Consider the following 6000-nt stretch of genomic DNA (forward strand, 5'->3'; position numbering starts at 1 on the left):
GTACTATCATTACATTCAAACCATCCACATTTCTTTTTTATATATGCAGTGTAGTGCCCTGAATTGGTTGTGGCTCCTGCGTGGTAGATTATACATATTGTTGTGAAGGTTTTCTTACCAAGTGATATTTGACCATGTGTGAATCCAGTCAGCTTGCAGTTGTTTTTGGTACCATCTGCATTGTAACGTAGAAGCATTAGTATTACGTATTTACTATGTGTTTGTATTACTAACGTGGAGCGATTATCTGAATTGCAGGTAGAACATAATCTACCATGGTTTGCATTTTGTACAAGTTGCTGAAATGGAATGGATTCATAATTAGGTATTGATATATATACGAAGCGTTCATTGGGGATTTCTTCTTGTGTCACATTGTTGCAGAGAGTGCATGTATGTTTCCACATGTATGAAATCTGGAAGATTTCATTCATAGGTATGTTTTTGTTTTCCAATACTTGTAGTAAGTACATTAGCAATTCTTGTGGATCTTCCTGTGAGTTTATAGTGATTTTCACCATTCCAGCACAGTAGTCCAATTGTTGTCTTATTCCATAAACATTATATGTGTTGTCAGGATTATTTGCTGCATTTCTGTGAAGTACTAACATTTGCATACACAATGGGTCTGTACTGTGTAAGTAAATGTTGTCAACAATTGGTGGTAATTGAAATAGAATATTCATTGCTACATTTGCCTAGCAACTTACACCAACTGTATTTGAGAGTTTAAATGGACTAGGTAGTTCTGTATCTGACTGCTTTTTTTGGAGTTTGTCTCCCTTCTTTGAAGAAGTACATGGTTTACTTTCCCTAATTGATTCTTTTTTTGCTTGTGGTACTTGATGAAGTATTACTTTCTTTTACTCTCTTTGGAGGATTTGCAGTGACATCCTGTTGCTTTTCTGTTTGATTTATTTTTCTTTTATAACGTTTTACTTTTTGGGGAACAGAATATGTGTTTAGATGGGGAATGTATAGTGAGCGAAGTCTATGGTATTCTAAAATGCAAGGAATATCAGCGTTTATTTTACTTGCATCAAAGTTGATTAGAAATAGACTGTCAAGTGTACGTAAGCGTGATAGTGCTACGTAGTTCATGCCTTCTTTAAAGTCTGTGTTATCAATATCTATCATTGCTTTGTCTAGGGTAAGACCTTGTGATTTATGAATCGTGACTGCGTATGCAAGAGTTAGAGAAAATTGTTCTCTGCGTACATACATGTCTTTGAAGAGAAGGAATCGAGCTGTTGAGCGTCCTATCCTTTTAACTTCTGAAAGTTTGTCAAAGAGTATATTTACAAACTGAATTTTGCTGTCACGTGGATATGTTTGAAAGCCAACAACTGTACCCAGTGCTCCATTAACTAGTCCTTGGTCCACGTCAAGGTTACGTTTAAGCATTACTCTGCAATGTAAGGATAATTTCAATATCTTTTCTAAGCCTGCTGTGTTTGAGATTGATTTTTCTAAACTATTTAGTCTTGTTGTGGCTTGGTCACACATAGGTAGTGTCATACCATGTACATCTAGTTTGTCTGTGGCGCTAATTTCCATTATTGGTTGCATTTCTTTACTTAACATTATTTCATTGAATTTGAAACAGCTTGCAAGAGTTGGCATTAAGGCCATACAATTGACATTTTTGTGGGCTAATTGTTCCATAACACATGTAGCACATGCATTATCGTCATAAAGTGCCTTAATTTGCCGGGTTTTCAATATTGTTTCTGCTTCTTTAGAGAGTATACCAACTCTGATACTTTTTAAGATGTTGGCATAAGTGAGATCTGCAGATTGCCGCATGTTTTCTGTTAATTCTCTGTATTGGAAATGTTGCCAAAGGTTGAAATTTCCAATGCTGCCAACAGCTTTACGGCAGAGTTTGTGTCCTAATGTTTTAAAAAAAGGCTCACCTTTTACTGGTGTCAATTGAAGAAGATCTCCGAAAACAATAATGTGTTTTCCTGCAAAGAGCTCTTCATAGTTTGTTTTCAGTACTTCTTGTAATCTGAGATGAATCAAAGCCAACATTAGGTTGGAGACCATGCTCACTTCATCTATTAGTAGCATTTTCATTTGTTTCAATACTCTGCGTGGATCCATTGCAGCTTCTGCAGAAAGTTTGTAATAGTCTAATTTGTTCTGGCGTTCTACTGGCAATAGTAGTAATCAGTGTAAAGTGACACCACCTATGTTGTAGGCAGCTTAACCTGTGGGGGCAGTGACAACAGCTGACAGTTTGTTGTTTGTCAATTGTTGAAGGAATTTACTGATGATTTTGATTAGGAATGTTTTGCCAGAACCAGCTGCACCACTGACGTACAGTAGTATAGGTTTATATTTATGGCAGGAACATTCTTTATTTTCATGTTGTACACCATGTGTAATTTGTTTTGCTACCTCTTCAAAAATGCTACTTTGTTTGTTGTTTAGTTTTGATTGTAGTATAGTTAAGTCTTCTTTATCTTCATACTGACTCATGGTGTTTTCTACTTCTATCATAGCTAATTCTACCTCATTTATTATTAGTGGTTCTCCAAGTGGTTCCTGGCTTCCTGTTACAGAAGCTTGACTACTGTCAGGAGTGTCTTTATCTAGTTGGGCCTGGAGTTCTTCTTCGTGTTGCTGTTCATTGTGCAACATTGTTTTGTATTGTGTAAAGTTTACATCAGTTATAGTGCTTTCATTTGCTTTGAAAGCACCTTCATATGAGTCATAGTTTTCTAGTATTTCTTCTTCTTTTCTCCATGGTTTAAAGAGTTGTAGCAGGGACATCTGATATATTTCTTTATGTTGAGGAGTCTTCAATGACAATTTGATATGATTAATTAAATTTGGTTTAGTGAGTTTAACTAAGCTGCCTTCACAGTTTGTCACTCTGTATTTACCTTTTTTTCATCAGGTTTTATATTATTTTTCTATGTGTAGTTTTGGACTATGTGGTATAGACACATGGTTTCCAAAGTATTACTTCTATTTGGGTAGTATGAGACCAAATGTCTTGGCTGTTGGGATCATGTTTGGCTATTGTTTCTATATCTTTGTATGTTTTTAGAACTTTTGTTCTAGATTTAGCTGGACCAAGACTTAGCCATACTCTTGAAACATTAACAGGATCAAAAGAACAAAGTTCTCCTGGTGTTAGTATATCTATGTTTGTTTTGTTTTTATTTGATATGCGTAGGAAATCATGTAAATCTTGCCATGCATATTCTGCACAACTTAATGTAACAAACCAAGTGGGTGGGCCAAGGTTTCTGATCATACAACGTGCATCTCCATGACGTCGAAACCAGTACTCTTTAGTACCACGCATATTTACTAATAGATTTGTAATATTTGATTGTAAAACCTCATCCTTTTGTTGCACTTTTTGTAATACTTGTGTAGCTGTCATATTTTGAAAGTGTGATCCTGATTTTAATATGTGTGCAACTCCGTAACATAAAGTTGCTAGTTCACTTTCAAAGAGTAGGTGGAATATGTATTACACATTTTGTCTAAATCTGGGATCTTCAGAATACATCCGTAATGAGCGGTATTCTGAAGCTGATATTTGAATAGGTCTATCATCATACCTTCCTCCTTTGCCAGTAGGAAAGAGTAGAGGAAAAGCACGTGCTTCGATACTTTTTTCCCATGTGCTGTTTGGTGATCCTTTTGTTTGACGCATTTGGTATGTTTCCAGTGCATCTTCTATGGTGTCATTAGAGTGCAAAGGATGAATTGTATAATGGTCTAAAGTATTTGATATTGCAGCAGGATCTAGTAGCTCAAATTGACCAGCTTCTTGTGTTTCTTGAATTATTTCAGTTGTATCTTTCAAGTTTTCTTCAATATTAATTTCTTTGTAATATTCATTATTCTCTTTAAGATATTGTAAGGCTTGTCTAACTTTATGTAAATCTACCATCTGTTGCCATATTTTTTGTCTTTTGTAAGTACTCCATTTACTAAGATAATTAAAGATTGCTGCATTGAACGTTGCACTCCTAGAGTATGTACATTTTCTTTTAGATCTAATGGTAAATAAACTACTTTTCCACGAATGCCTTTTACCAATTCAGAGGGAGGCAATGTTGCTGTTTTTGGTTGTAGGCGTATTATTGCTTGAAATAGGTGTACTGTTTGAATTATGATGCTCTCATATAGATTAAGTTGTTGTAGGGGTTTTGGTAGTGGGTATAATTCCAAATTATTTGTGATAGCACGTGAAGGAGTTTGGTTGTTGTCAAGTTTTGTAGTGCAGTAACTGCAAAGTATTAAGGGGTCACTTATTTTGTATTTGTTTTCTGCTACAAGGTAGAGAGCTAATTCAAACCATTTAGAATCTTCATTGTCTTCTATTTTATATGATAGGTCTACAGTTGTTGTGTTACTTTTATAAAAAGTTCTGCAGCAACACACACATACATGGTTTGGTACTTCAGCTGATGTACTTTTAAATTTTAGTATTTCTTTTTTGTATGTGTTTAGCAAAAGGTTGCCATGTGTGGAATTGTTGCTAATTTGGTTTAAAGCTATTTCATTCTGTAAATGGCTTTCACTTCCAAAATATTTTTTCTGGATATAGTCAATTTCTTGAAGTAGGTCTTTCACTGTACCATGTAGACGAATGTTATTTAAATTTGCTAGTGCTAAAGCAGGACTTTTAGCATAGTACAGTTTATAGACTAGATTTCTTATAGTTGAATGATGTGTTGATATTCTTTTGATAGCATGGAAGGTGGTTTTACAAGTAGGTCCTGTAATGCAGGCCAATGAATGTCCTTGTAGTCCTGTGTATTTGCGCACTGGACAGGTATCCATATTTTGCAGTAGTTTAATTTTGATTTTGTCTTTGCTTTTTACATATTGATTGAGGAATTGGCGTAAAGACTTGCAAAATTGTTTGGGAATGTTACATATTGACGTGCATGGCCATTTGTACACTAGACGTTCTGATTCAGTTGAATGGAGGGGTAATTCTAGTATTCAGGGCATATTTTTGTAAGGAGTACTTCTTGTTCCATTATGGTATTATTCACTTTTTCATAACCTCGACCACTGTTATTTATGGTAATTGTATTTGTTTGCTTTTGTTTGTATGCTTCTTCATTAAGGTATGGTTCTGTGCTCGTAGTGTGACTCCATTCACCTCCGCAGATTCTTTCTGTTGACATTTCGTTTATTGAGAAGTCTTTTTTGTAATTTAGTTATTGGTTTTGTTAATGGTTTCTTTTTGTTTAACACTAAAATAAATAACTTTCTTTTGAGAAGAATTGCACTATCAACGCTTCTAAAATTAATTTCCTACGATAGCTTTTAAGCATTGAACCTGATTTCTCTTCTGTTTTTATAAGATTTTGAAGGACTTTGTGACGGAACATTTTGGCTAAAATACTTCTCTTGGTATGCTTACTTTGCACTATATTAAAATTTAAAGAAGCAGTTTTATCTGTAGTGATAGCTGATTTTCTGTTAATTGTTTTTTTGGTTTGTTTTACATTTTGATAGAGGAGGCAAAGTTTTTGTACTTGAAACTTCTTGTGTTTCACTAAATGACTGTATTAGCTGTTTTGTTTCAACTTTTTTTACAAATTCTGCTAGAAATGGATGCTTATGTTGGACACTTTTATTTTCATTTGCTCTACTTCTGTGTTGCTTTCTACGGACTTGACTTTTGGTAGGCATTCTTTAGGGTCTGTTGAAAAAAATAAAGAAGGTATGGATTGGGGTGTTCTGCAATGTATGTGTGCTGTGTGCATGAGTGTTTGAGTAAGATGATGTATCTAATGGTGTCTGATTGTGCATTGGGAACTACAACTAGTAGGGATGTGTATTCTTCAATTAATATGTTACTAAACTCAGGTTCAGATGACAGAAAAAAATAAGCTAGTGGTGTGGAGAAGTACAAATAGTAAATCTAATGTATACAATTAAAACAGTTGTTTGTTCTATAATATGAAAATTCTAGAGGTTCAGTTGGGTAATTTATGTGTCCAAAAGTAGGAATTT

This window comes from Ambystoma mexicanum, chromosome 1q (assembly GCF_040938575.1).
Source record: "Ambystoma mexicanum isolate Mex_15411 chromosome 1q, UKY_AmexF1_1, whole genome shotgun sequence".
Taxonomy (NCBI): Eukaryota; Metazoa; Chordata; class Amphibia; order Caudata; family Ambystomatidae; genus Ambystoma; species Ambystoma mexicanum.